The 10,804-nt window shown below is 42.1% G+C and overlaps 1 protein-coding gene across 10 annotated transcripts in view; it reads left to right on the top strand.

Moving 5' to 3' along the window:
• Positions 1-351: 351 nt before the first annotated feature.
• ERBIN (erbb2 interacting protein) overlaps positions 352-10,804 on the top strand; it is a 117,568-nt gene continuing 107,115 nt past the window's right edge. For 7 of the 10 annotated variants that reach the window (XM_030471074.1, XM_030471072.1, XM_030471077.1 and 4 more), the window contains exons 1-2: positions 352-628; positions 1,145-1,236. The gene's annotated coding sequence lies outside the window, so the exon portion shown is untranslated. Of the gene's footprint in view, positions 629-662; positions 733-1,107; positions 1,237-6,378; positions 6,529-10,804 lie in introns of those variants that run through there. The other 3 variants (XM_030471069.1, XM_030471070.1, XM_030471075.1) reach the window with 3 other exon arrangements.

The raw sequence follows: 10,804 nt of genomic DNA, 5'->3' as shown, positions 1-10,804 counted from the left end.
AGGCTCAGCGCTCGTTCCGCGGCCGCGGGACACGTCTGCCCCGCTAGACCCCACCTCCCGCCCCGGCCCCGGCCCCGGCCCCGGCCCCCGCCAGGCCCGGCACGGCGCCAAGTCCGCCAACCCCCACCGCGCCCCATTCCTCCACAGCCCGCTCCCGCCCCCCGCAGGGTCCCATTGGCTGCGGCGGCCCGTCCCTCACGACGCCCCTGGCCCGGGATTGGCCGCTCCGCGGCCTCCCGCACTCAGCCCCACACGGGTGCACGGTGGGGAGAGAAGGCCCGTGGGACCCGGCGGCGGCGTTGTCCGCCCTCCCCCCCCTCCCGTCACGGCCAGCGGGGGCGCTCCCTCCGCGCCTGCCCGCTCCCGCAGCTGCAGTGCCTCCGCCGGCCCGGGGGGCAGTGCGCGGCACCGGCAGCCGCAGGGGCGCGGCGGTCCCCCACTCCCTCCCGGGTTACACCACCCCGCTCCCCATCGTGTTCCTGCCCCCGGGCATTCCGCCTCCCCACAACTCCGCCGCTTCCCTGGGCCCCCGCTGCCGAGGCCGGGGAGCGGGGCGGGAGGCTGAACCGAAGGGGAAGTGTGCGAAAGGAGGCGGGGAGAGAGGGCGGCGGCGGCGGCGGGCGGGCAGGTGAGGCAGGCGGCCATCCCACTCCCCTCCTGCCCTTGGTTGGCGGCGGCGGCGGGGTTTGGGGGGTGTGGGGCAGCGGCCGCGCTCGGGCAGCGCGTCCGTGGGTGAGGAGCTGGAGGCGGGGCGGCAGCGCCCAGCGCGCCGGGGCGGCAGGCAAGCAGGCGGACGGGCAGGCAGGCCAGCCAGCGGGCGGGCGGGCGAGGGGCGCCGGGCCGGGCCGGGCCGGGCCGCGCTGCCGGGACTGGCTGGGTGTCGGGGGCGCTGCGCTCCCGCCGCCGGGCGTCGTTTTCGCCGGGCGGTCGCGGCGCCGGGCGGGGCAGGCGCGCATCGTGCTGCCCGCGGGGCAGACCCCGTGGCCGGCGGGTCCGGGAGGAGCCGGGGTCCGCTGTCGCTTTCCCCACGGCACACACAGGTCGACCGCTCGGCTCGGCGAACGCCCCGTCCTCGACGAAGGCTGCTGCATCTCTTTTTTTTTTTCCTTCCCCCTCTCTCCCTTCTCTGTCCCTTTCCTCCTAGCGAGAAGAAAACTCGATTGGATTTAATACATTTCTTTGGTGTCAGAAGAAACTCCTGCCTGCTGGATCTGGTTTAGACGCTCGACAGACAAGGTAAATTAAATGGAGAAGGCTTGGGGAGCAGCAGCAGCAGTAACAACAGAAAAATCCTTCCTCTGCTGAAGGGGGTGGGGAAGAAGGAAGGAGTTCACGCTTCATTTTGATATCCTGTTTTTGGCCTTTATTTTTCTGTGTTTTCCGCCTCACATAGTTAGCTGTGCTTTGTGTTTTCCCCCCTCTTGCCTAAATGCTGTTTGTATGAACGTAGTCGCTGGTTTCATGGAGGCTGAGGAAAGAGTCTGGGGAGACTGAAAGTTTTTAAGCTCCTCAGACACAGAAGTTTCTTTGTTCGGCCGGAGAAGGTATTGAACTGAAACTGCTCCACTCCGTGACTCTGCTGCTTCAGCTCCTTCCCTTCCAAAACGATTGCTAACCCAGCGAGTATAATTAACTTATCGGGAAATGAGGAAGTCCTAAAGAAGGTAATATCTTTTATTTAACAGAAGGATCTTGAGGGTTAGCGCTCCCTGTGTTTGCCTTGTTTTCTGGAATATGGGTTCGCATCTGGCCGGTCTTCTTCAAGATAGATGTTGAATTTATTTATAAAAATGTGCCCTTGTACTCTTCTGTAAATGCTGTCGCAGTTTTTCCCCTCGCCTGCTGCTGCCACCTCTCTTCCTCCCCTCCGCCCCCTCTCTGTCCTCAGGATGATGAGTTGGACTGCATATTTTTCAGCTTGTACAGGAGAGGTCTGTATTGCATTTTGATCCTTGCGAAGTGCATCTGAAGAACCTCCACAAAAAAATGTCCTAGCTAGTGGTCTGAGTTCTTAGAATCATGTTTAGTTGAACCTCTGAGTTAACGTAGCCTTGTTTGGTTTTGATGACCACTTTGCCCTTTGTAACTTTTGAAAGGCATCTTGTTGAACAGTGGAGACCAAGTGTGAAGTTTTGGTGTAAGGTTTTGTACTGCTGGTGCTGGTTAAGTTATGCTAACTAGTCGCATGTAGTGGAAGAAGTGTTGCTCACCACAGACTCATTTCGTGTGCCTTGAAGAGGCAATTACTGGTTAGTTCTTCTGTGAAGGCAAGGAATTTATCATCTTGTGAATGTTCAAAATTAACTGGTAGCCATAGGTCTGTGCTAGCTTATTTTTGTTCCTGTTTGTCAGACTCGAAAGCAGTGTGTTGGTCAGATAAGATTTGTGTGCTTCAGTCTCTCAAGTGTTTGAGATATGTTGGTGTTTGTGAGGCCTGGGCAGTCATTTCTATGCAAAATTTCTAGCACTCCTACATATGTAGTTCTGTAACAGCATCAAGTGATGTAGTGTTTGAGGAAAAAGTTACTCCATCTGTTTGATCTACTGTGAGGAAAAATGTTAACATTTAACTGACCTAAAGTGGCTTCTGTGGCTGATAACAAGTAAATGATTGGCTTGCAATTTATAGACTTACCTTTCCAGGCAGCAGTAAGGGTTATTCTTAGGCATCAGAAAGGGCTGAACAAAATAAATGGCAGTGAACTTCGGTTTCCTTATATGGCTTGTGCTTGGCAGAAAAGCAATGAAGGCTAAACAGAGTAATCCTTTTACAAAGAACGATCACTTTCCAAAGCAGTGTTTTAGTCTCAATAACGACTCGAGATTCTTGGGGGGGGTGGGGTGGTGTGGGGGATGGGGAATTGTAGCAATGCATGACAAATTTAGTTGTAAACCACTATGTTCGTAATGGATGCAATTTTGTTTCTTTTCAGACCTTTTGTGTTTCTCATTATGGTCTTGATATTTTTCAATGCCATGTGAAGAATAGATCCTTGTAGTGGAGCCACAACTTTTTACGCTAGTGTTTTGTCACCATGGTAGCTATGGATAAAGCCCCTTTTAATGATGAAAGTGTAATTCAGTACTGCTTACAGCTAATGGTTATATCATAGAATGCCATTCATGTCATTAACATAGTTTAGGAGTTATGAAGGAGTGTATTCTTTCTCGAGATCAACTGTCTCAACTAAAAATCAGTCTGACATTGATATTCATGTTGAATAAAATGATAATAAAATAATATTAATCACATATTAAATGGTTTAAGTATACATATTGTAGCTCATGTTGCTTGAAACAGCACTTTCATAGGTACATGTTGATGGCTTGAGGAAACATTCTTTTGACCTGGCTGTTCATTGCTCATGAATTAAATTAAGCTCAAGTAAACATCAGTAATTTTAAGTAGGTATGCTTGCAATCAAATAGCTGGAAGTTACAGCATATGGCATGCCATGGAATATGATTATCATTAGGATGATTATCGTATTAGTAAAAATATGAATAGATTTATCTTATGAATAAGCTGCCACCAGATAGTGGTTGGTATAAATGCAGTGCTCTATAGGGTATCCATTCGCACATCACATTCATATAGAATTGATGACGGGGCTTCATGGAGAAAGTATTATTGATTGAAAGTTGCATTGTGTATTAATAAGCTGGTGGTGTAAGAGAACAGTGTTATGTTTTGTCCTCAGTAGAATTTGTTCAGAGTGTGTAGTACCAGGCATAAAGAGCCGTGCTTGGAACATCAAAGCTAAGTATTTCTAGAACCTACCACTAACATGCTACATTATACGTAGCATGATAGCAGTAGGTTCTAGAAATAGAAGGGGATGGGAGCAAATTCCTCAACTCGGCTTTCCTGTTGGGGTGTAATGAATCACTGGCTGTCTGCTTTGTTTTCTTGTTTTGTTTTTGTCCTTCCTGCTCCCAAGCAAAAAGGAAAATATTCTAGGGAAAATGTTATATAAATATCAAATGGTTGATATGCCATATTGTCAGCAGATTCTCCCTATGGAATAACCTAATCTGCTAGAGGAGGGTCTGCCATTTACTCCACATAGAGGAATTACAAATCTAACCTTTTCTGAATGGGTAACTCGTCGAGTTGATGGAAAAGCTGCTCTTATGGATATGAAAATAGTAGACTGTATTCCTATGTGAGCATGCAAATGTTGGTGGTGGCAGGTGATACAGGAGGTTAAATGTGGATTATTTGGAAAATGAAGATTCAGAAACACCACTGTTTTACCTTGTCAACTTTGGGGAAAGTAAAACAATATGTTAGACAACACTTTTGACATCAGAGCGAAAACACTGAAGGTAACATGTTCATCAGTTTGTGTTGTAAACAGTAGCTACACCACCACCCTCACCCCAACCCCGGTTTAGAATGTGCACTCTTTGTGGCAACCTATTACATTAGTGTAATGTAGTATAACCTATTAGCTTAGTGTCTTTGGAACATCTGTGAAGTCCAGTGCTCACTTGTGAGGTATAGATTACGTCTTTTACAACTTTGAAAGTTTAACTGATTTTGAAAGTTTTGCTTAATGTTTTGAATGCATAGGAAGTATCTTTTTGTTAGTGTTGTGGGTAAGTTGTGAGCATGGCGTAGCAGACTCTGATCAAGTTCTGGACAATAAGTACTTTTTTTGATTAAAGCTTCAAATGTGGATTTCCTGCAGTCCTAGTTCCCTTCACCTCTTGGGGAGCCACTGCAGTTTCCAGCTGTGAAGGTGGCATGCAGAGCCCACTGTATCAGCACAGGTGGCACACTTATCTCCTGCTGAGGAAGTATCGGTAAAATTTAGTAGGCCTAGACGACACTGCTTAGTGTACTTTGGTAATAATTAATTGTTAAGCAATACTATTGACTTTAAGGTTATAAAAGGACAGGTGATGTGTAGAAGAACTTGACTGCTCTAATGACAAGATAAGTGTGATGGGTTTTTTGCCTGTATTCATTGAAATACAGCTTTTACTTCTAATTAAGAATACAGTGTTCATGTATTGTGAGTAAAGCGTTTTAAATGTTAAGATTTGAAAGTAAGGATGCTGATTTAGGAGAGATTTATAAATCTCATCTTCTGCCTAAGAAAAATGAAAAAGTGAATACTGCTATGCTGGAATTGGTGGTATTTTTATTATATAGTCATCTTGGGATAATTCTGCTTTTTCTACTGCTTCCTTTCATTAGTTAGCAGTTAGTGGGTTTTTTTAAGATACGTTTTTCTCTGGTGTTTCCATATGGGTATTTGACTTATTACCCTGTTTAATTTCACTCGTACTTCCTCTGAAGGTAATACAGAAGCATGATGTTTCAACACCAAGTTGCACCTTCCAGCTTTAGAAGTACGTTGTGACTTTGCATAATTGAGAAATAAAGCTAAAAAAACCTCTTTATTTGGTCTAAATGAAACAAAACTGAATTGTACTTATATTGGAGAACTTCAATACTGTGACTAGCTTCCCTAGGGTAGTTTATGTTGAAAAATAGATTAGTTCTTTCTGTATCTGGAACTAATTTGTAGATACTTGATACTAAGTGATCATTTTACATAGGAACAAAAAGTGATGATTAATCAGAGTCTGAGGACAATGTGAGCTATCTTGGCTGCTTTGGCTATCCTGGAAGTTGTAATAATGTCAGAAGGTAACTGAGCCTTTGGAGCTTCTTGTGTTCGAAGGCTCTATCTGATTAGATAAGATAGTATGTACTCTCCTCCCCTCTTTACCTACTTAATTAGACAATGAATGGGATCGCCATACTTTTTTATCCTATTTTCTGGCATTGCCAAGAAAATGTTAGGTAACAAGTGTTGTACACAACTTTGATTACGGAAGGTGGGGGAATGCTTTGTGCCTTCCACTGTTCTGTACCCATCCAACGATTAGGCGCAGGCTAAACAGTAAAGATTACTTACAACAGGACAACTGTTGTTCCTGTAAGATCAAAACCATGACAAAGAAGGAAGGTGATTCCAAAATGCATGATTTTTTTTCATTGTTCCCCAGTTGTTAAATACCCAGTATTGTACAGTCTCACATCTTTTGTAAGTAGAACTATGGTTTCTCCAACTTTTGTTTCACTCTTTTGTATAATTTAATTCTCCAAGCATAAAGCTAGATTATATATGCAAAGTAAAACAAACTGCTGAAAGCAAATGTTCTTTAAGATTCCCTTATTTAGATGTACATTGTGAGAATAATAATTGGAAGAAACTGTAGATCAGTTATCTTCAGAGTGATCAATTTTGACTTCACTGAGTGCATGACCTTCTTTTCCAAGAAAAAAAGTCATCTAAGCAGTCTGAATTTTCCAAGTTTGTATAGTTCAGTATGTACAGTGCTGTGCTTCATGTCTTGTAGGCCCTGTCATGACGTTGGCTGGGATGGAATGAACAGAGATATGTAGACATAGTCCAAGTAGTGAATGTTCTGACTGTCTGGACTATCATACGCTTCCAGTGGGAGAGATTGCAGCTGTTCGAGTAGAATTTCCTTTCTAGGAACAAACAGGTAGGAAGGAAATACTTGTTTTAGGAGTGATGAGTTTTTTTCTCCGAAATTTAAAATTGCGCTTCTGAAGTAGATGGTTGGAGTATAGTTGTCTTCGTGTGTTCAGTGGCTACTTTTTGTGTCAGTTGTCTGGGGATAGCTTTAGGAATAGAAGCAGCTCTGAAGTGGTTTGAAGTGTTAGTAAAAGTTACAAATACTTGAAATGGAACACAACGATTCCACATTAAGAGTTAAATTATATCTTCTTGTGAAGTCGCCAGGGCCTTATTCTCCTTGGTGGTGAAAGCTCCAATCTTAATGACTAAATGAAAAATATTCAAAGTTCTGTTAGTATGTTAAAAGTAGCTGAAGAAGGATGGTCTTGGTGTCTGAAGTACTGTGCCTTGAGTTTGGAGCCTGCTCATCAATTTTCAACTCTAGTTGGCCAAAGAAGTTCCTGTGGCAGCTGCATAGGGGGCTCTGTCTTCACAGAATGTTCTGGAAGAGAAGTGTCATGTTTTAACTTAGTCCTCTGTCCCATAATGTGGACTCAAAGTTTAGTATAGTTGCAGACATTATTTCTTCTTCTTTCTTGCCCTCCTCGTCCTTGGAATTTTTTCATTACGTATCTTCCAAAGCTTCCAAATCTTCTAAGGAGGAGAGGGCATAGATGCTGCGAGCTACATCAGTACATCTGAACAAATGTCTGAAATGCAATGCCAGGTGCCTGTGAATGTCAGTCACAGGTTCAGTCATCCAAAACGACTGTGGATGCCATTTGAAGTGTTTGGATGGTAGAAAGTGTTTCCAGGCTTGTCTGGAAGACCTGATAAGAAACTCTTGGCTGCTAAGAAACTCTTTGAGAAATGCTTTTTTCCCCCACTTGTCTGTAGTTGTCCTGGCATTATTCTGCCTGAGGGGGGAAATGATACTTTAGATCAGCACAATTCTCACTAGTTTGGTGAAATTACTGCAGGTCTTGCATATTTACTTACAGGTAACCCTGAGGATAGGATGGAGGTTTATATTTAAAACTCGATATTGAAGAACTTGTAATAAATAATGATGCTAATGCAAATTATAGGTTTTTTTCCTCTGCAGAAATGTTATGTTTAATAAATTGTACATGCTTATGCATGCTTGTGGTTAAAACAAAAAACAAACAAACAAACAAAAAACCCCAACAACCCCCAAAATAAAAAAACTTGGCTGCAAAAGTATTTACAAGGTTGAGGCCTGTGTTTTCAGTAAAAGTAAACTGAAAAGTGTGGCAGCATAGCAGTCTAAATCTTTCCTGACTTAAACACTCTGTAAATACTCTTTCCATGGTCATGTTACAGAGTATAATATGCAGGTGTTGAATTTTCTTAGTTTCCGCTTTGGCCTACAAGGTAGGTGTATCTGAAGGAGAGGATGAATGTACAGACAGCTGTTGATATGCATTGGTACCCTGCTGTTGGTATCTTTGCTTGCTGTGGCAAATCAGTCTGTGGTGACTTGGAATGTTAGCCTGGTAGTTAGCTCCTTTTAGGAGAACATTTTGGAGAACATTTAGGGGAACATTCATTTTGGTTACTTCTGGTCACATAATCATCTGTGATGTTAACCTTGGAGCTGCGGGTCATCTAATTTCTGAGCTACTCCATATTTTTTGGGGTTGGTAATAAAGCTCATCAGTGAGGGAGGAAGTTAAGAAATTCACATTTTTCTGATTCATAGCTATCCAGCCTTTATACCATTTATTTTAGTTTGCACTTTAGTAAATTTATACGGGGTGATTTATTCTAAGTAATTATTGAATTCTTTAGCAGATCTTCTGGGAGGAATTACAGGCAGAGGAAATCACATGTAGAATGCTAGAAAATAATATTTAGAACAAACCTAGAATTGTACTTAAAGGTCACTTTTGTTGGTTCACATATAGGTGTTGGGAAACTGTTAAAAACAAAGTAACAATTAAGTGAAGAACTTTAAGTAGGAAGAGAAGAAAAAGATGTGTGTTTCCACCTTTTCTGGGAGTGTGAAGGAAGGTAAAATCAACTGGAACTCTGAATTCAGCAAGCCATCTGTCTCTGATTCTGATGCATAAGATCAGAAATGATATGGGGGAGAGATAAACTAGCAGAACTTTACTATTTTACTATACTATTGTGTAACTATAGTGTATCTTATTTGTGTCTTTTAGGAAACTTCTTTTTTCTTCCCCCCCCCCCCCCCCCCCCCCCGAACAGTGTTTTGTGAGGGAGGGAGCTTTCTGTGGCTATTAGAAAATCCTGTTCTTCCAGTGCAGTATTCTTAATCTAGATGTTAATGCTTGGAGTCCAGTACCAGAGATTTCATCTAAATAAATGAAAATATAAGCAACATAAGTACTAGAAAAGCAAGGTAGACTTAAAATGGATTTTAATAGACTAAGATGAGAATAATTTACTCTTCTGCTTGTATTTATCTGGATGAGCTCTTCTGATTTTCAAGGAGCACTTTGTCTTGCCTTACTGAAGCAAAGCAAAAGTGCTGAGAATCATGGCGTTCCTCTGTGCTTTTTGCAATGTTGTTCTTACTAGAGAAGACAGTGGAGCAGGAAAACATTTCTATGCAATTTCCCTGTGGGAAATCTATGGGAGAGGTACTGTCAAGATTTCAAATGTCCTGTAGTCTTTCATGACATTAGTGTTACTGAACTGGTTTGCAGCGGCAGCCTGTGATGTCTCAAGGGAAGGATTATGGCCCTGTCAATGGATCAGGTTAAAATAAAATGTTATGGAATGGGAGAGAAACACATCTTTAATCAATACTTCTTGCTTGTTCTGTTTCTTACTTCTCTCTATACATAAACCAGCTGATCAAGAACCAACAAATTTTTCATTCTGGTGCTTGCTTTCCTTTGTCTGTCCCAGATGGAGCAAGTCCCTGCCTATTTCCACTGAATTAGAATATGTATTTGCTCATTTTAGATCCACAGATCACCCATCATTCCATTCGTGTTAAATCTTGACAAAGCTTTAAATTTCAGCTTCATAGTGTGAAGTAATCTACAGAGTAATAACTTTTACTCAGAATGTTATCCATTTTCCCCAAACTTGTATTAACTTGTTTTTAATCTTTGAGGAGCCTAAAGGGAAGTAAGCACTGGACAATTCAAATTATTTGAAATCAAAGTTACGAAATTTTTTGAAATTCCTACTTTGTGCTATTTTGTTTAGTTTTCCTATTCTGAGAAAAAGAGGATGACAGGTTAATAGCAAATCAGCATAGTACTGTCCCAGTTTGTACTTCAGTAGTGTCAAAGTAACATTGTAACTCTTTTTTTTTCCTCATGCTAGAAAGCACAGGATGTCAGAAGTAATGCTTTAAGCTGAGTTATTATTTAATCAACTTTGAATTCAGTTTTGAGGCTATAATTTGCACTGTGATGGGAAGAATCTTAGTTCTACTAAAACCTGTCAGGTGAAAAAATTGTTTTTGACTTTACATAGTGAATTATTATCTATGTTGATAACAGCACTTTCAATATAATTGCCTACATTCCAAGTAATTCACGAAATTTGTACTGTAAGCAATAAGGCATCATTCTTCTCTATCTAAAGAGGCAAAAATACTTTGGAAACCATTCAAGAATAGCCTTCTGTTAATTTTGTTTTATCAGTTGCTTGTCTGATCTTCAAAATGCCTGATGTAGTAAAATAAAAATAACATAACAGCTCTTCTTTCTTCTTTAATCATCATCTGTTGGCTTTGAGGAACACAAGACTAAGTAAAGACAAAAATAATTTTGTTCAAAAAATATCAGCTTCAAAGTTTCATTACTGTGGTGGGAGTGAGAAGAGATTGTAAGTTGGCAAAAATCAAATGCGCATTGTGAGAGCAAAGCTGAGTAAACAGAAGGCAAGAATAACAGTGCTTGGCCACATGGGAGGTGTGAGGAGTCTTGTAGTTAGGTCCACAGGTAATGCAAAGAAGAGCAAGTCACAGTTGTGAGCAACTGATTGAAATAAATCAGGATCTATGTATCAGTTGTAAAATGAATGTAGAAGAAAACAGTAGACAGAGGTGCAGGTCAGGGATTCCTTTATTTGCCCGGGATGGTAACTCTTAAAACTGCTGAGAATAACGTTGAGCCAATATGTGTCATAATTGTTGTATAAATTAGAGGAAGAAGACTCTTAGAATCTGGAAAATACTGTTTGGGTTTTGTTTTTGGTTTTGTTAACAATCCCAAAATGGGAAGGAATGCACATATCCACATGCACTTGTCTTTTTTTGAACTTTGATCTGTGAATATATCTCCACTTGTGAT

Source organism: Strigops habroptila, chromosome Z (assembly GCF_004027225.2).
Source record: "Strigops habroptila isolate Jane chromosome Z, bStrHab1.2.pri, whole genome shotgun sequence".
NCBI lineage: Eukaryota > Metazoa > Chordata > Aves > Psittaciformes > Psittacidae > Strigops > Strigops habroptila.
The sequence above is the reverse complement of the archived record's forward strand: the minus strand, read 5'-3'. Positions and strand labels throughout refer to the sequence as shown.